Source organism: Vicugna pacos, unplaced genomic scaffold (genome assembly GCF_048564905.1).
Source record: "Vicugna pacos unplaced genomic scaffold, VicPac4 scaffold_20, whole genome shotgun sequence".
NCBI lineage: Eukaryota > Metazoa > Chordata > Mammalia > Artiodactyla > Camelidae > Vicugna > Vicugna pacos.
The window spans coordinates 86600311-86620292 of NW_027328741.1; the positions used below are offsets into that span (position 1 = coordinate 86600311).

A 19982-nucleotide genomic window follows, 5' to 3' on the forward strand; every position below is an offset into this window, starting at 1 on the left:
TCATGATGTGATGATCCCCTACACGTAATGCCCGTGACCTGAGGGGAAGGGCAGGGTGAGTGGTAGTTAAAGTTCCCCCGGGTTTGAATCCCAGCTCTGCCGCTCACTCATTGTGTGACCACAGTGACCCTGAGCAGGTAAACCACCCCCCTCCCTGCGCACACCAGACCACAGCTTCCTCATCCACAGAGTGGGGACATGCGAACATCTACCCCACCCCGGGGGGGCCACTGTGGGGGTTCCGCCCGCGGATGCAGGGGAAGTACTCAGAACAGAGTCTGGGACTTGGAGAATGAGAGGTGAAGTGAGCGATTTATTGTGCCTCCTCTGCGGTGTCTGATGACTGTGAAGATGCCCGGCTGCCAGCTCTGGGCACAGTGTGTCGCTCATGTGAGCAGGCAGGAGAGCATCGCTGGAAAAGGATGGGAGGACTTGGGGCCCCGAGGGTTACAACCGACACAGAAGACAGTGAAGCGTGGAGCCCAGGGCAGTGGCCAGAGACCCCTCCCCTCGCTCTGGGACCCCCATGACTTCTAAAGCCAGCTACCACCAGCTGGCCGGGACTTTGTACCCCCAGCCAGCCATAAAAGCCAAGCTGCCACCCCGTCTTTGTGGTCAGCTTGAGTCTGGGACATGGAGTCTAGGGTGCAGCCTCCAGCGAGGCCGGCACTGGCTTCCTGGGCTCCTCTCCCAGATCCACGATCCGGACGGCATTTTCCTTCTTGGAAAGCCAGAAGGCGGGGTAGACGGGCTCGGAAAACTTACAGTCAAACCTGTGGACCAGAGTCATGGCGTCGGGCTCCACGCCGTAAAAGGAGAGGACCCCTCTCAGGAAGTCCACGTAGACTTCCAGCCTCTGGAAAGGGCTGGCCTTGAGCGGGGTCTCCGTGTCGCTGTGCCAGGCCCTGAACTCCTTCCCATCCCAGTGGAGGCTCCAGGAGAAGCTGTTTCCAGAAATGCAGCTGTTGGGCTCCTCGCCCTTGCGGTCGATGCCCTTGTAGGTGAGGCCCACGTAGATGTCGGCCCCGGAGAGCTCCAGCTCGAAGTAGTACCTGTGCAGGTACAGGCTGTGCTGGGACAGCACCTGCCGCCAGTGTGAGAACCTGCTGGGGAGGTCCGGGTAGGGGTGCTCCCAGGGCGTGGTGTTGGTCACCTTGCGGTTGTCCTCCTGCAGCCGGAGGTACCTGTGTGCCGTGTCAGGGTCGAAGGTGACGTCACAGGCATCTGAGGGCATACAGAAGGTCAGGGACCGACGGCCAGCTCGGACTGAGCCCTTCGAAGCCAGCCGGCCTCCAGAGCCCGTGAACACATCCATCTCCTGGTCCCCGTCTACCCAGCCGCGGTCCCCGCCCCGGGCAAGAGGCGAGTGAAAACCAGAAAAAGAACACAAGTGTGATGTTGTGATTGACAACGAGAAACACGTATCTGGTCTCTGCAGCCCGTTCCCAGCACAGAGCACCTTGCAATTCATTCCTGAGTGACAAGACCCCTGGGAGCATCTAATATTTGGTCTTTGACCTCAGTTCCTGACACGGAGCTCCTGAAACCCTTGCCATTTCCTGGGTCATAAAAGTGTCTTTTGTTCTACTGAGGCAACTCCAGGCGGGCTCCTGGAGGGGTTGGCTGGTCACCAGAAAGACCAAGTCATGACTAGAAACTTGGGTCCCCAGTCCTAACACTTACTCTCTTGAGAAAGGAAAAGGGCTGGGACTGGCATTAATGGCCACTGGTGCCTGCGTGAGGAAGCCGCCACAAAACCCCAACAGCAGGGCTTTGGAGAGCTTCCAGGTGGGCCCTGGGGACTTCTGACTTCAGCCAAGTCAGGCAGAAGGTGTGGGCCACCTGGGGACCTACTGCTTGGGACTGGCATCTGAGGGGGTTGGGGGGGTCTAGTGGGGTCCATGTCCAGGGAGACGGTGTCAGAACTGAGCTCGACTGTAGGACGACCAGCTGGTGGAGAACTGCTTGGCATGGGGCAGACTCCCCCACACACAGTCCCTCCCCTCAAACAGTCCCCCCAACATATTCTCTTCCTGGTCCCAGAGGACATTAGCACCCCCGTGCACCCAGCTGCTCAAGCCACCCTCGAAGTTAGTTTTGACATTTCTTTTGTCCTAATCCTCCCTCATTTGGTCCCTCCCTGCCACATACACAAGCAGCTGAGCCCTGGGTCCCACCCACTCAGCAGACCACTTCACCCCCATCCAAGCCGCTGCCAAGTCTCGTCCAGCCAGCACAGCAGCTCCATCTCCTGCACCCCACACCTTCTCCCTGGTGGAGCAGGGTGCTGTGGGCTAAATCATGTCACCCGGCCTACATGTCGCCTCTGATGGTGCCCCTGCCCTTGGGATAAAGCAGTGACCCCCAACTCTGGCCTGCACAGCCCTGGGGACTGGCCCTTGCCTGCATCTCCAGCCTCGTCTCCTGCCCTCTCCCCCTTGACCTCCACGCTCCAGCCCCCTGACCTCAGACCCACCCAACCCTGAACCGGCTCCGGGCTTTGGCACAGACTCTTCCCTCCATGATGGGGCCATCGCCCCAACCGAGTCTGAGAGATCCCAACTGATCCGTTCAGGTTGCTGCTGTGAGTCACTCCTCGGAGGCCACCACCCCATCACTGCGTCGCAGAGCACCCCGCCCTCTGAACTGCGTGGTACTCGTCACGATGTGTAATTACTTATTCATGTGTTTCACACGTGTCCTCCTTCTACTCTGTAAGCTCCACATTCTATCCAGGACTCTACCCTGGGCTTCTAGCTCCAGGAAGATGCTCAGTGAACACTGGCCCTGTGAGTCAGCACAAGAATACTCTCACATCTAAGGGGACTCAGGACTCCTTACAGAGTATGTGATGCCATGCCCTGGGTCGAGAAAACCAGAATGAGTCGGGGACACTCGGTTAGTGCCAGAACGCCATGATACTTTGAAGAATGCCAAGGGCAGAATGTCAACGCTCAGAGGACAAAGAGGCGGCTGACAAGTGGCTCCCCACTGGTCACGTTGACAATTTGATGGAACTTGGACCCGTGAAACACTCTGAGTCCAAAAGAGGCTAAAAGTCCGTAGCAATACTCAAAGAAGAAAAGTTACCATCATGTTTGAAAAAGGCTGTGTTTCATTTTTATTTTAATGTTAAGAATAAGGGGTGTCTAGCTCCTCGTGTTAACTGTTATCTGTTTGCAAAACATAGATGTGCGTCTGTCAGGAAGCAGGAAAGGATAAATGTTTTTAAAAACTGTGGAGAAGCCCAGAGGTCCTGGGGAAAATGCAGAGCTGTGGCAAGAACAGGAAGTGGCCATCACGTCATAACCGGAGCAGAGGGGGTTCAGGGGTCAGCCCGTCAGCGGTCACCCCCCGAAAACAAGCAGAAGCAGGGCTCAGTGGCACATGCCGAAGAGACAATGTAGCCACGTGGCCCAAAAATGGCCTTGGCCGCAGAGATGCCATCCTTCCACGAGGAACTGAACCTCCCGCCTTGTTAACCATAACAAAGTGCTGATTAGAAACACAGCCTTTTTTAAAATGCTAACGGACTGGGACAAGCCCACACAATGACAGGACAATGGGCTGGGCGATTCTGGCCACTTCAGACTTACAAGGGAGCCATTTGGTAACTAGCCAGGATCTTCAAAAGGGCCAAGACTGACAAAGGGACCGGACCCAGACTGGAGGAGGCCAAGGAGACAAGGAAACATCTCTGACCCTGGATCGGACTTCTGGCCAGAAAAAGGACATTAGTAAGAACACATGTTGAAACCTGACTCAATTCCACGGGTGGGGGTAACACCCCTGCAGCAGTGCTATTCACTTCCTGGTTTGGGGCCACACCTTGTAGTTACATAAAGTGCCAATGTTTGGAGACGCTGGGTGAAAGGTGTATGGGAGCTCTTGGTGCTGCTTTGGCAGTGTTTCTGTAAGTTTGAAACTGTCTCAAGATAAAAAGTTCAAAATCTGTTTAAATTAGTGTTGTCTTAGTGTGCCACTTAAGGCTGGACCTGAGGCTGCAAGAGCCTGAAAGCTACGTGAGGGGGGCGTGCTGGCTTCCAAAGCGTCACTCGGACCGCCAGCCTGGGGAGGGGCTGCTCACAACTTACACGGCAGGAACTGCTGTCTGGTGAGGGGCTTGGGCTTCGAGGTCCGATGTCTGTGCTCAGTGACAGCCAACACCTAAGTCCTGATGTCGTACTCCTCTAGAAAATCAAGAGCTGTGTGTGCACACCTGTCCAGGTGGGCAGGGGACTCGAAGAAGCCGGGCCCCACCACCACCACTCTTCCCTGGGCTTCCAGTGGGAAGACGGGGCTGGAGACCAGTCATGTCTCAGAGAACCCTGCTCAGTGGCCCATGAAGTAACACGCGCTGAGGAAAGGTGCCAGCCTGACCTGGACTTCACTTGAAAGGACAGGCATTAGCAACCTCAGAAACTAGTCCTGGAGATGCCGGCCAATCGCATGATGTGACTAAATCACGTTCTCTGGGTCTCCATGGTAAAATAAAATCATCAAGGTAAGTGTCTGTTAGCACCACGGTCTAGCAGAAGGATGGCTTTGAAGATGAGGCCCCCCGCCCCAATTCTGCCCTGCCCCGACTCTCTCACTTCCCCCATGGACCGCTCGGAGACACCACAGAGCATGGCTCCTCACCCTCCCTGGAGCTCTCCTGGAGCTTCTCCTTGTAGCTCTGCAGCAGCTGGATCAAGTGCGCGGTGGAGTCCACGATGACCTTGCGCATGCCGGAGAGCTTGTCCTTGAGTCCGATGTAAACACTCGGGAAGGCGCAGTCCTCCGCGTTCTTGAACTTGCAGTACTCCTGCGGGGAAGGAAACACAGCAGCACTTGCCCTGGCATCTGCATTCCTTAATCCAGGCAGCCCTCCTCAATGTTAACCTCCCACATCTGTAAAATGGGCTCCTGGTAACATGCGCTTCACAAAGAGAGTGCAGGTTATGTGTCCAGTTCAGTGTCTGACAACATAGGAAGCATTTATTTGTTTTTTTAAACTGGGAAAGCGGGCTTTTAAAAATCAGGAGACTTTGCTGTACGCCTGAAACTAACATTGTAAATCGACTACACTTCAATTAAAAATAAGAATGAAAAAATATCAGACAAGCCCCAAAAGTAGATAGATAGATAGATAGATAGATAGATAGATAGATAGATAGATAGATAGATAGATAGATAGATAAATAAATAAAAATCAAAGGATACTAGACACCAAGAACAGCTGCAACACACAACCCAGACAGGGAACCAAAGAACAAAATGCTATGCCAACAGCCCAGATGCAGGGAGCAGTCCTGCAACATTCATTCCTTCAGTACTTTTTTTGTAATAACTTAAACACAAGCCACGGTTGGGATGGAGGAGCTGGTGCAGCACTTGGAAGATCGCAGACAAATCCTCAGACAAGAAAGTTTGCTGACTTTTTCTTCCAGGCTCAATCTGATACAGAGTTTTCCCCAATTCTTGTTCTGTGCTTTGGAGTTTGAAATGCTTTTTCATACTAAGCCGTTTATGCTTCAAAACTCGGCAGTGATCAGGATAGTCTGCTTTTAGATGTAACATGTTATCAAAATTCAAAGGCAATTGAAGCACTGAATTGCAGACTGGATACAGCAGAAAACTTAGTGATGGAAACAGTTGTACTAAAATGGTTAGATTAATGGAAGAAAAAGTCCAAGGCAGAGACGTGATAGAAAAATAAACATTTTAAGGCTGTATATAGATTTAGCACCGTATATGATAAAAGTAACACTTCAAATTACTGGTGGACAATACATGTGGTCATTTCCAATGGCTGCAAATTGAGGGAAAAAGAAGTTATGTTTAATTGAACTAAGTTATCCTGTACTAAAATATGTTTTTGTTAGATTTTTTATGTTAAAGTTACAAAAGATGAAAAAATAAGGAGAAATTATTTATATACTCTTTGTGGAAATGCATGACATATTTCCTTTGCTTTGATATTGAAAGCTGAAGGAACAGGACATCCTTCAGTGTTTCCGTCTCCCTTTCTGCCTGCTGCTCTTTCTCCTAGTCATTACAAGGTTAACGATGCTTATTTTTGGGTGGTGGGAGTGTGGATTGTGGTCCTTCATATTTTTCTGTATTTTCCAAGTGTTTTTTTCACAACAAACATTTTGTTGTAACTAGAAGGGAATTTTTTCGAACATACAATCCAAAATTATTTGTGTTTAGGAATATTAGAGCTGAAGGAGCCTCGGAAATGATTGACTCTGCCTTGGTTGTTTGATAAATGAGGAATTTGAGACCCAGAGAGGTTAAGCGTCTTGCCAAAAACTACACAGCGCTCTACCGATGGACCCAGGATGATGGAATTCACAACCTAGTTTCCTTCCCTGCAGGTTCGTGTCCTTCGGGTCTGGTTCTGAGGGCATGTGGCTTAACCTACAACGAACAGCACGTGTAATGAAAGGCCCCGTCTCCTCTGCTGGGCCGTCCTCAGTCACTCCTCAGTCACCCAGCACACGCAGCCCTCTCTGAAAGGCAGCAGGACTATTCTCACCCCAGCCAGGCCAGCCTCTGCCCAGCAGTCGGGGTGGTCTGTGGAGCACACAGACCTGAGCTCATCATTCTTCATCTGACGTCCTCCCCCAGCTGCTGCAGCTTCATTTCAGGATGAACAAACTTCTCTCACAGCCAGACACCTGCCTGGCCCTGCCAGCCTCACCTCCCTTCACTCTGTGCCCGGCACCCCCCACCCCATCCTGTGAAAGCCACTTAGCTCCCCAGATTGGCTGTGCTTTCACAAACCTCTCTGCCTTGGTTCTGCACACGCGGTTCCTTCTCCTGGGACGTGACTCATCTTCCATGACCCGGTTCCTGCCGCCCCACTCTGGGAAGCCTTCCCTCCGGTCCTCCTGTCCTCTGCCGAGTCAAGACCTGCTTCCCTCTGTCCCAGAACTCCCTGTGCACCCCATTTATCAAGGAGCAGTCCCCTTCCAAGCAGAGGGTGTCCCCTGGCGTCCGCGGTATGGCTGACAGTACCTCCAGGAACAGCACAGTGTTGCCGATGGCAGAAATCCGCTCCAGCTCCTGCCTGGTCCTCTCCATCTCCGCGCTCCTGTGCTCCAGGTGGGTCTTGATGCCGTTGGCCTGGCCCAGAGCCGCTTGCTCCTTCTCCTCCAAGAATAGCATCACGTCACCCTGGGCCTTCCTCATGGCAGCAAGGAGCTCCCCAAACTGCTCCTCAGCCACGGCCTTCACCTCGGACACTGATACCTGGGGGATGGCGGGCAGGGAAAAGCCTGTGAGCCAGGCATCCAGCTGTCTCAAAGCAAACCTGAGAAACCTGCATATTGGGGAGCAATTTTCTATCATAAATGGAAGACTTCATGTTCATATGAATCCTGGGTTCCCGGGAAAAGAGGATGGACTCTCCAGGCTGTAAGTAACTCTTTACCAATCATTAACTTAGTCCCTCATCCATCTGAGGGGAGAGTGAGTTATCTGACCTCTGGGTCCAGCTCTGACAGTCGGGCTGCTCTTTGAGTTTCTGAAATTGATTTTCCTACCGGGGCAAGGTGTGCATGCAGTATACTTGATAGTTATATTTCTTGTGGTACATTAATAATCTGGCTTCTCTGTACCAATCAGCAGCACGAATTCGCCTATCTCTGCATTTCATTATGCACGGTTAAACTGCCCATTGGGTCTATCTGTGCCAAAAGCACGTCTAATCTTACGGTGTCCGGGCCAGGCACAAAATGTTTAGGGCGTGTGCAGGTGACCACAGCACCTGAGGATTTCAGACCAAGCACACCTGTGCAGAATGGACTGCTACATTCAAAAGTGTATAAAACAAGCTCCACGTGATCCATACTGAGGGTCCGCGCAACGGCACCTGTGCATGTGGGATTCAGCCCTTTCACAGGGTGAACATCCCTTGTAAATGCTTTCAGGCGTATCATATTTAGATTATCAATCCGAGTTTTAAACGGTTTCCTTCTCTCTGTGGCGGCTTTAAGTCCTGGTGCTGACAGCTCCCCCGACAGTTGTCCAGTTCGAAATGACATTGTTAAGCTTCATGGCAAGGTCCTGGGTACCATCTCCTGTGCTCGCACTCCCTCCACCCTGCTCCACAGCCCAGGGCCCGTTCTCGGCCTGCCTCAGTCTCCTGCACTGCCCCCCGCGCCCATTCCATCCGAGAGCTCTCTGAACGGCCCCTCCAGGTGCCGTTTTCTGTTCCTCTTGGAGTCCTGCTGCCTGTCTAGTCACTTTTTTAATTACATAAAATAGTAACAAATAACAGCCACACAGTGTGTATCATGTGCCAGGCACTGTTCTGAGCACTGCATACATATTATCTCATGGCAACCTCAAAAAGGTAGGTACAGATGGCCCTCTATATCTCTGGGTTCCACAGTCACAAATTCAACCAACCACTGGAAAATATTTGGGGGAAAATATACCAGAAAGTTCCAAAAAGCAAAACTCAAACTTGCCAAGCCAACAATTATTTACACAGTGTCTACATTAGATCAGCTATTATAAGCAACCCAGAGGTGGTTTAAAGTATCTGGGAGGATGTGACAGGTTCCATGAAAATACGAGGCCGTTTTATATAAAGGACCCGTGCATCCGTGGATTTTGGCACCATGGTGGAGGCTGGGGTTGTCCTGGAACCAGTCCCCGTGGAGACCAAGGGACGACTGCACCATCATGGGCCCCATTTCTTAGGTAAGGAAGCTGAAGCACCACTGAGTTAAGTGCTTTGCCCCAGACCACACAGATGGGCCCAGTTCTTGTCTCCAGAGCCTGCTCTTTTAACCTTCATTCTACCCGGTCCCTCAGCAGGGGTGAGGCAGGGATCCCCACGGCTGCGCCCCGTCCTACGACCCAACCCGGGGGCGCCTGGCTGAGTGCGCAGCAGCAGTCAGGTGTGCTGAAGCCCAGCAGGGGAGCCCGGCCAGCCTTACCAAGACGGATTTATGGTTGGCTTGGAGCCTGGCGATGGCATTTTCATTCAGCTGGAGCTTCCGCTCCAGGTCTAACTGGGTGCCCCGAAGCTCCACCTGGGAAGAGGAAAGGACAGCGTTACAGAGGAGGGAGCCCAGGGCACAGGGAGGGATCCCAGGGGCAACAGCACCATCGCCCCTTGTCCATCTTAGTCTGCCTCAGAAGCTGCTCTCAGAAGGCAGCTTGGAGAGCCCTCAGCAGAGGCACAGAGGGTCCCCTCCAGGGCTGAGCTCGGCTGCACCAGCTGTTGCGCTGCGCTGGTCATCACTAGACATCTCTGTGCATTACCATGTATCATCCCAACCATGCCCAGGGTGCGTAAATCCATCACCTCCATTTCACGGGTGATGAAATGGGGCCACCTATCCAAGGTCACGCAGTTGTCAGTGGAGTTGAGCCCCGGCCTTCCAGCCTCAGAACAGCGCAGGCGTGGAACTGGGGCGAGGGATCACACAGGTTCCGCTTGGCAGCTGAGACTTTGCAAAAATCACCTTAACGCCTCCACACTTCCATTTTTCCAACCATGAAATGGGGAGACGCTAAAGGGCCTAATTTACGGGGTCACTGGGGACGGGATGAGACCATGCGTGTTTACAGGAACTCTGGACAGTGGCGGGCATGTTGTAAGTGTAATCAACATCAGCGGTGCCCTTATCGCATCGACACTGTCACCGGCATCCCCTGGCTGCTTTCCATCAGGGACCCTCTCTCTCCTGGAGGCCGGCGGAGCGAACCCTCCCGGCCGAGGCCAGTGTCTGCCGAGAACCTTGGGTTCACCTGCTCGGACCCCACCACCCATCTCCTGTCTTGCCTCCTAGGGCTCCCTGAGCACTTTCTGAAGCCTGCCAAGGCACGAAACCCAAGCCTCTGCAGACTTTCAGGCCCCGTCACCTTCCTGGCTGCGGAGGACACAAGGCCGCAGCAGCACAGAGCAGAGCTTTCACCCCTTTAACAGCAGCGTGCACGTGCGCTCGACTGTGAGTCGCTGTGCACGAGCAGCCCTAACTCGAGGGCTGCTCCCCTCCTCCCCCTGGAGCCTGCGGGAATCCCAGGCTCCAGAGGGAGCCCAGGCAGGCGCGGATCCGCCTCACCCTGCAGAAGGCAGGTAACTCTTGCTCAGGCCCTGGGGCACTGAATCAGGGCAGAGAGAGCCCGGGTGACCTCCCACCTAGAGACCTGAGGTTTGGTGCCCAGAAGTGGGTGGCAGGGGAGGCAGCAGGGCCTGGCCTATTAGGGGGCAATCGTGGGGTCTTGGTCTGTCTAAAAGGCCCGCCCAGTGACTGCTTCATGGTAGTGGGAAAACATGAACTCTTGTTCGAAGGAGATGGAAGACACAGCAGAACCCCAGCAGCAGCAAGCGTGGCTGTGAGAGCATGTTGAAGCGACCGGCCCAGCATGATCCAGGGACCCCCAGACAGTGTCCAGTGAGGGGGCATCTCCCCTCTGTCTGCAGATGCCATAAAAGGAGAAAAGGACTCCGGAGTCTGATGGGGACCTCTGAGTGAGTCACCCCAAGAGCAGGCACTCCCCATTACCACAATAGGTGGGGCCGCTTTGGGAGATCAGTATCTCCAGTTATTCCTGTTCCCAGAAAATGACGGGGTGTCTCCGACCCTGGCTCTGGGGTTTCCCAGGACTTCAGCAGTGCGCACACCTCAGGCCAGGGTGGGCCCTGCACCAAAGGACAGCAGTGCCAATGAGCGGGGACGGCTCCACATCGAAGGGCATGGAGAGTCCTGCCTGCGTCAGCAGGGTAACAACAGATGTTGTATAAAAGCCATGGCATCGAGGTCCAAACACCTGCCACCCGCTGGCTTTATGACCCTCATCACACTGTGTAGAGTCTCCTCTGGTGCCACAAGGTATGTCAGCAGAATCGTTTTTGCTTCTACCTCCAGGGCAGAGGGGCACCCGGAGGTTGGTGGCCAGGTCAGGAACAGCAAAGGGAGTGAGAAGAGAGGAAATCCCAGTTGGTGTCACTTCCTTTGTGTTTCCCTTCTGGAGAGCCTGCTCTGGGAATGCTAGAGTTCCCCCTCCCCGGGCCGACTCTGTTCCTCGGTCACTGGTCAGAACCCACTATGTGCCAGTCCAGTATATAAGACCCTCCCTGCTCTTGAAACACTTACAGCCCAGGAGAATGTGTAAGAAAAACAAGGTTAAAAGAAGATGTGGTATATTTATACAATGGAATACTTCTCAGCCATAAAAACCAACAACATAACGCCATTTGCAGCAACATGGATGCTCCTGGAGAATGTCATTCCAAGTGAAGTAAGCCAGAAAGAGAAAGAAAAATACCATATGAGATCGCTCATATGTGGAATCTAAAAACAAAACAAAACAAAACAAAACAAACAAACAAAAAAAACAAAGCATAGATACAAAACAGAAATAGACTGACAGACATAGAATACAAACTTGTGGTTGCCAGGGGGGCGGAGGGTGGGAAGAGATAGTCTGGGATTTCAAAATTGTAGAATAGAAAAATAAGATTATACTGTACAACACAGGGAAATATATACAAGATCTTATGGTAGCTCACAGAGAAAAAAATGTGACAATGAATATATATATGTTCATGTATAACTGAAAAATTGTGCTCTACACTGGAATTTGACACAACATTGTAAAATCATTATAAATAAAAAAAATGTTTAAAAAAAAAGAAAGAAGAGAAAAACAAGGTTACATAACACTGAGTCCAAGGCATTCCTCAGAAATTCTAGGGGAAATCCTTTTCCTGAATGGCCTCAGAGCACCCGCCTTTTGGCAGCCAATGGGCCATGAACAGTGCTGGTTAGCTGCTCCCCGAACCCTGATGCCTTGTGGCTCTCAGAACTTGGCCCCTGCTCTGTCTGGGGACTGGGTCTGCAGTCAGCACCCAGTCCCGAACCTTCTGGAACGAATGCTGAGGTTGGATACAATGACCTGCCACACATGGACGTCAAGATCTCAGATAGGGCCCAGCTCACGTCTTCCCTCTCCAAGATCCCCGCCCTGGCCTGACTGTGGGGCCTCCCTCCTCGGAACACGCGGCAGGACAGTTGTGTCCCCAGCCCTGTGGAACCCCGGGAACCAGGGACCTGCCCGGCCTTCCTGGTTCGAGCCCACACTCCCTGAGACAGGCAGGGAAGCCTCACACTTAGCCCGTGGGAAATGCTCGATGATGTTTGAAAAACTTGACGAGGAACAGGAATGAGTCACATGCAATTCATGGGTCAGAATAAACAGAAAGGCAGTCACAGAAGGAGTGCAAATTTCCCAAAGCACATGCACACGCACACACACAGCCTCACTTCCACGGCAGTGAGCCTGAGGTCAGGGAAGGCGAGAGGAGTTAAGACCAGCCACTCTTAAAAGCTAAGGGGCCCCAGCCAGTAAGAAGAGTATGGAGGTGCCTTAAAGAACTAAAAATAGAGTTACCATATGATCCACTATAAAATAGATAAACAACAAGGTCCTACTGTACAGCACAGGGAACTATAGTCAATACTTTGTAATAACCTACAACGGAAAAGAATCTGAAAAAGAATATATGTGTGTGTATAATTGAGTCACTATGCTGTACACCTGAAACTAACACAACATTGTAAATCAACTGTATTTCAATTAACAAAAAATGCTAAGAGGCCCCAGGAAGCTGGCCTAGGCAGGAGGAAGAGCTGAGTCCCCACTGGGGAGAGCTGGGCTCTGGAAGCCCATCAGACAGAACAAACAAGCAAAGAACACCCAGAACGCCCAGATCCAAACAGAGGGTCTGCCCACTGGCCCCGTGAGACAGCGTGGGGCTTCTGAAGGGGCTCAGTCGGCGAGCTGAGTGATCGGCTGCTCTGCGAACCGGATGCAGGGTCCCAGCTGCTCATGTCCTCACGGCTGACCCCTCCAGTCTCAGTCCCCGCTGCACGACAGGCCTGCCTGAGTAACCAGCCCTTAACGCGGTCCACAGTGACCTTCAGCAAGCAGCTCCAGCAGGTCTGGGCTGGCTGGAGGAAAGACTGAGTTTCTGGAGCCTTACTGATGTCTAACAAAACTTGCAAAATAGCCCTGGTGGCAGGTGTAGCCTTGTCGCATACATCAACTGTGTCTTCTGAGCTGGTCTCTTGGGCTCCAAAGATGGGGCAGGGCCATCTAGAGCCTGGCTATACTTACAGAGCGTACCTACTCCCCGCATAGAAAGCAAGGAGACAGGATGGAAAGGCACGAACTCTCACAGGCAGACCAGCGAGCAGAGGCTGTGACCTGGGCCAGCTCCAGGGACCTGGGGCACAGAGCTGCTGCATTGAACCTATAACCTCGAGTGCGTTCAGCACCAAACCGTCCGAGGGCCGGTACCCAGTTGTCTGTGCTTCCCCACACACAGCTCTCCTAAGATGTCTGAGTTTGGGGTTCCACACAAGTCCCCCTGTTCAAAGTTACAGTTACCCTCAGTCTCCATCATGCACCAGCTTCCACTACGTTTCAAATTCACGTTGTACCTGTGCCACCACAGGCACAGAATTTCTGAGAGACAGAAGAAACTGTAAATGGTGGCATTTGCCTCTGAGGAGGGGGATGGGACACCCAGGGCAGGAGGGGGACCTTTTCTGGGTAAAATCCATTGCAGGATTTCACAGAGATAGTTTCTCAATGTGTGCACACATCCCTTTTCCAGTTACATATCATAGAATTCAGATATTACACCCTGAATAAGGGAAGAGCAGTACACTTTGCCTTTATCTTGCTACTCTAAGAGTGGCAGGTTTTGTGTGCAAAAGAACAAACAAAAAGTAAGGCTATAATACCGTGATCTTGGGGTCTTTGCCTGTGTTCCTCCAGTGGGCGGCTTTCCAGAAGCTTCCATCCCTCACTTCCTGACTTAGCCGTTTGCAGGAGTTTGGACAAACGCAGTGAAGATGAGGAGTCACCACCTCACTGAGTCATTCGAGGACTGGATGGGGAAACCCACGGAAAGCGTTTAGCAGCTGGCAATGCTCCACGAAGGCGGATTTCCTCAAGGACCCGGGCTGCTGTCCTCTCACCTGTCTGATGACCCAGAGTCTCATCTCGGCTGTGAGTGTGGGGGGTGGGTGGCAGTGACCTGCTCTCCTGACCGGACATTCCCCGACCTTGGAGGTGCTGGGAACAGTTAGCAAGGGGACTGTAGAGCTGGAAAACGTGACTCATTGGCACCTGGAACACAGAGCTTTCCAGAAGAATTCCCACTAACACTGGATGAAATCCAAGGGAGGGCATGGAGGAGGGACCCTGGCAAGTAGCCTGTCCTTGGAAAGCTCCTTCCTCAGCGGCCCAGGGTCCCTGGGCCCAGAAGCTGCCTCGGGCCCCGGCGGCCATGGTCAGTGCCAACAGGGAGCTGCAGGGAGTGTGAACACAAGATGCGTGGGACAAAAGTCAACTGCACTCCCCACTGAGAAAGAAGTGCTCCTGGAAAGTCAACGTATGAGAAACAGCCAGTGACTCCGAGCCCGGGAGCTTCTTCAGGCTCTCGGCTTTTGGGCAAAGGAAAGCCAGTTGTTCTGGAAACAGTTTCCCTATCTGATGGGAATAAAGTCACAGGCTCGGAGAACAGTGTTTCTCAGTCTCTTCTGGTACATCTGTCTGATGAGGTTTACTTCCCCAGGTAAGCCAACCTTGACATTGTACCTGGAGGGAAGTTTCCCATTCTCTGTTACCTCGACACTGTTCAAGCCCTTGGATGTCACGCCCGGTATCCCAGAGGGGCCCTGTCTACTGATCTCTCATTTCAGGTAAAGTGGGGAAGAGAAATTAGGGGGAAGTTTTGTTCTTTGCTCTTGAATTTCTGCCGAAGTTTGCATTTCATTCATTGCCACCCAGATCCAGCCAGAGGGAAACACCTCTGCCCTCAGCCCCGCACCCAAGCACGGGTCAGTCACCGAAAGCTAAGTGAGAAACAGCAGGAGACTGCCAGGAAGAGGAGCGACAGACACGGACAGAGTGGGCACAGGGACAGCAGGACCGAGCTGGGACAGAGTGACCCACTCCAGTTTCCCTGGGCACAGGGTCTCCCCACCTCTCTCTTTTGGGTGGACCCCAGCACTCACCTCCTTGTCCCTGCGGGCAGCGTCCAAGGAGACCGCAGCATGACCCCAGTGCTCACCCTGGCCACACTCCTGGCAGATGCACTGCCCATCGGGGCAGCAGAAGGCGACCAGCGGGCGGCGGTGGGCCAGGCAGATGTGCAGGTCCTGGTCCTTGACGGGCTTGGCCAGCTGGTGGCCATGCAGCCTGCTGTTCTCCTGGTGCGGCCGCAGGTGTTCCGGGCAGTAGTTGACCATGCAGGTCAGGCAGGACTTCACGGCCCTCACCCTGCTGGCCCCGAGGCAGAAGTCACACAGGACCTCCTCCTCCGCCTCCACCCCGGGCCTGCCCGGCCACGCAGAGACTGTCCCCTCTGGGGGGGTCCCCAGGGGACCCATGTCCTCTCCTTCCCCCGGGCTGGCCAACCCAGAGTCTGGGCTGAGCGTGGTCAGCGGGTGAGCGGGAACCCCGGGCAGTGGCCCTGGAGCCATCAGATCCAGCTCGGCCATGTGGAAGGCTCGCTGTCTGTCCATCTGTCTGCCCCTTGGCCCAGGATCCCGCTGCGAGTCAGACAAGGGAACCATGCCCAGATGACTGCAGCTGCTGCAGAGTTTTAACTGTTTCCTCCCCCTGGGGAGCTCACGCAGTCATTACCCCGCTCGAGCTTGGACACCAGCCAGCGGCGGTGACACAGGCCGACCGACTGCTCAGGCTCAGGGTGGCCAGCCCTGCCCCTCCTCCTGCCCAGAACCAGAACTCCGACTCCTGTGTTAGTCAGTCCCCCACAGACTCAGCCCTGCCACCAGGCCCGCTCTGAAAAGACCAGAGATTCCTGAGCTCTGCGGGCAGAAGTTCACTCTGCTTTGCGTGGCCTGACTGGCTCCATTTTTTGTTTTCAGGTTTCAAAGGGACCCAAAATGTAAGGACTTCAGCCACAGGACAGGCTTTCATCCTTTCCCATCTCCAGGAGACAGGCTACAGGTGGGTTTTCAGTGGCGATCGGGAGAGTCAGGAAGACCTTGTCTCCTTCCACATAAAGCTCCATTCCGACACCTGAACACCTGCCCAGGGGCTCGTGGGGGGATGGGGGGGCCCTGCCCACTTACTAAGGTGTTCCTAGACATGGTGTGTGGGTCAAAGCACCACAGACTGCGTTAAATAAAGAAACGTGTCTTCTCCCAGTCCTGAGGCTGGAAGTCCGAGATCGAGGTGTCAGCAGCGATGGTCTCTTCTGAGGCCTCTCTCATTGGCTTGTAGACGGTTGTCCTCCCCCCGTGTCTTCACATGGTCTCTCCTCTGTGCACGTCTGTGCCCTAATCTCCTCTTTTCATAAGGACACCAGTCAGATGTGGATTAGGGACCACCCTAATGAACTCATCTTACTTGAACGACTTCTTTAAAAAGTGCAGTCTCCAAATACAGCCACAGTCCCAGGCAGAGGAGGTTAGGGCTTCAGTGTATGAATGGGGGGCACAATCCAGCTCATAATCAATGGCCAGAGGATGAGATAAGCATCTACCTACTTCGAAGAACAGTGCTCCCAGACCCCCTCGCTGGGTAGGGGGACACAGCACACTTTGCATTTGCCAGACGGGTACCAAAGGACCCAGGATTATTCCAGGATACCTGGCCCCCAACTTCTGTGTCCTAGAGAGGGTCTATAGCTTCCCCCCAGGATTTCTTCAGATATGCTCAAGTGGATTTGGAAAGCTATTGGAACAGAGAGGGAACCGGGGGGTGAGGGTGCTGGTCCAGCTCGCCCCTGAGATTGGGGGTTGGGGTGTCTCCAAGACATCCCCCTCCCCATGGCTGTCCACTCCTGGTTGGGTTCTGCGGGATCCGGATTAAACCAGATAAACCAAGGCGCGATTCTTGTCACTGACCAAGGCATTTCAGAAATCCAAGAAATGCTGCATGGCGTTGGATGGCATGGGGGACTGTAATAGTCTATCCAGATACAGGCCTGCTTGTCCACCTGCCCCGAACACGCACATCGTGATCGCCTCACTCGGCCCTTTCAGCAATGCGAAGTTTCCTGAGTACCCCCAACCCCACTGCTGGAGGCGCCCAGAAGGGGCCTCCCGCATTTCATTTCACGGTTTTACACCTCCGGCCAGGAGAGAAAGGAGCCGGCTTGTCCTGGCCCCTACTGGTCCGGGGCTTTCGCCAACATCCATGAATAGGGTTGCTTTTCAGAATGCTCTGGTTCTGGCGGCTGAACTGGTCCACCCAAGTGCCACAGAGCCTTTAATCTTTTGGGGGAAGGAGAGGGAAGGTGAGGGAAGGTGGCCTGGCTGCCCTGCCTGACCGGTTCCACAACCTCAGGTTCCCACTGGGGGTACTGAGCCAGCCTCTCACTCATCTCCTGTTCTTCCCCCCACCATCTCATGCCCACCCTCCCCTCCTTCATGAATGGTTCCCCTGCCCGCCATTCTCTCCCGCTAACCCCACAGGGCTCGCTCAGCCCAGCCGGTGGCCCACTGGAGCCCTGAGCTAGCAGACGTTCCACAACAGCGTGGAAAACAGGAAAGCTGAATTTTCGGTCCCAGCCTGACCTGGGAAAATCATTTGTCCTCTCTTAACCTCAGTTAAGACAAGATCAGACCTGCCCCTCTGATGTCATACGGCCCCCCAACACCACTCTCTCCTCCCCTCCAGGCCAGCCTCCCTGCACGCAGCCTTGCATGAAGCAAGTGTCTATTTCGCAAAATGGATGTAATTTCCTGCTTTCCTGAATCAAACCTGCCGCCACAGACACCAGGGCCACACCGTGGTTTGGGATTCCTTTCCGGAACTGAGGGAGGTTTCCCACCCGGCATTCTGAGAACTCAAACTCTACTGAACCATGTGGGAGGTAACTGCAGGCAGGCAGGCAGGTAATCGTTCATCCTTCACCCAGTGGATTCTGTGATGAACTATCCCACAAGCTGACAAACTCCCGAAGGGCCCGTGAACAGTGACTGCAACTCCCCTCCCAATTTGTGGGTTTCACGCCATCACCTTGAGGAATATGGAAGACCTCAAGTAGAGCTTTCTTAATCCAAAGACTCTATCTGGCCATTTCAGGTTAAAGGAAGCCCCTAAGTTTTCCTCCTAAGTAAATAGCTTCAAAATTCTCACTGAGCAGTTTTCATCTGCGTCTCTGTGAAGCCGTGCAGAGCTGTGATCCACAAACGTAGGTGGTATTTGTCCGCGAGCCTGCAGAAATTAAGAAAAAGCAGGCAATCAGACTGTGTGGAAAATAAGAATAACAAAATTAACAAGTCATATATCTAAATTTGATCAATTTTAAGGGACGATACTTTATTGAGACTGTGTCCTTCACCCTTGTCTGGAATGGAAAGTCTTCACGTTTAGGAGACCACGGTGAGAGCAGTGAGGGTGGAGTCACCTGGGAGAGCCCCACCTAAGCTCGTCCTCCAAATTCACCGTCCAGCTTTCCTGGTAAAACCCAGAGTCCGAGACCCAGAGCTGGAAGCTGCATCACTCTTCCAGAAACTGGCCCAGGCTTCTCCTGGTTCACCCAGGGGGTGGGCCCAGGGACCATTCTGGCCAGGGTCACTATCAGCAAACTGGTCCCCAGCCCTGCTTCTCTCATAAAATGAGAAGACAGCCTCATGGGCCGTTTTGGTGATTAACAACTGCCAGACAAGAGACCAAACTGAAGGAGAGGAGAACCAACCCAGAGGAGACTCGGTCCGAGACTCGGAACCACCCCACCCCGCCCCGCCCCCGAGCCCTGTCGCCGTGGGTCGAGGCTGGCAGGAGGGGCCGTCCCCGGGTGCTGCCCGAGCCTTCTCTTCACAAAGACTGGGACACACACACTGGTTCAGAAAACAAGACTGGGAGTTCCAGTAGGGTCTGCCTTGCCTGTGAGCAGCACCTGCAGGGAGCCCCTGGGGTCATCTCCTCCCTGAGCCACAGCCGGTCTGGCTTTGGCTCGTTCCCCAGTCCCCCTTGTTTGCCCACAGTTGTGGCCCTGGTCCACCCTCAGTCAGCCCTCCTCCAGCCAGCCAGGCTCCCAGGGCCAGAACTAGCAGCTGGGCCTCCCAGGAACCTCTGGGGGTCCTTCTGTGCCCTGGAAAGGCAGAACTCAGGAACCCGACCGAACTGTCCAGTTGCTCTCATAAATTCCAGACCCAAAGACATGACATGTTATGTGGCCTGTGCTGAACACACCCCTGGAACTGTGCTCTGTCCAACCTCCATAACAACGCTAAGAAATATGCGTACAAACACCCAAAGGAGGATTTCTGGAAACTCCATGCTGTTTTCAGGTCTTCTGCCCATTTTTCAATTGGTTGGTTGTTTGGTTTGTTTGTTTTGATGCTGAGTTGTATGAGCTGTTTATATATTTCGGAAATTAACCCCTTATCAGTCACATCATTTGCAAACATTTTCTCCCATTTAGTAGGTTGTCTTTTCATTTCATCAATGGTTTCTGTTGCTGTGCAGAAGCTTTTAAGTTTAATTATGTCCCATTTGTTTGTTTTTGCTTCTATTTCTTTTGCCTTAGGGGACAGAACCAAAAACATATTGCTGCAATTTGTCCTGCCTAGCACCAAGGGACACGATGGGCCCAGGGCAGGCAGCAACCACTCTGGCATTGAGGGACAAATATTCTGATCATCAGTATTTTTTATCAAAATATTTGCCATTAAAAGAGGATGACAGAGGAAGCTTTCACATACTGAGGTAAGGGCAAGTCATTCTGGCTCATACATGATTTGACTTAAACTTTATGCTAATCACAACAGCTGTTCTGTGGCCTGTCCAGCATACACTGTATATCTATCTGCTTTAGCCATGGAAGAAAAGAATGCATCTTAAAAAAAATCTAAGTGGAGTAACTATGGTTCGAGCATCTCTGCACGTGGAGTTTGGTGAAGCTCAAAGGGGTGCACGGCTGATAACACAAACACCAGCATCAATGCTGAGGGCGCTGCATGCACTCCATGGGCGAGTCTTCG

At 53.1% G+C, this 19982-nt stretch overlaps 1 pseudogene; it reads right to left on the reverse strand.

Moving 5' to 3' along the window:
* Positions 1-351: 351 nt before the first annotated feature.
* Positions 352-15741, reverse strand: LOC140693898 (tripartite motif-containing protein 16-like; annotated as a pseudogene).
* Between the last annotated feature and the right edge of the window lie 4241 nt (positions 15742-19982).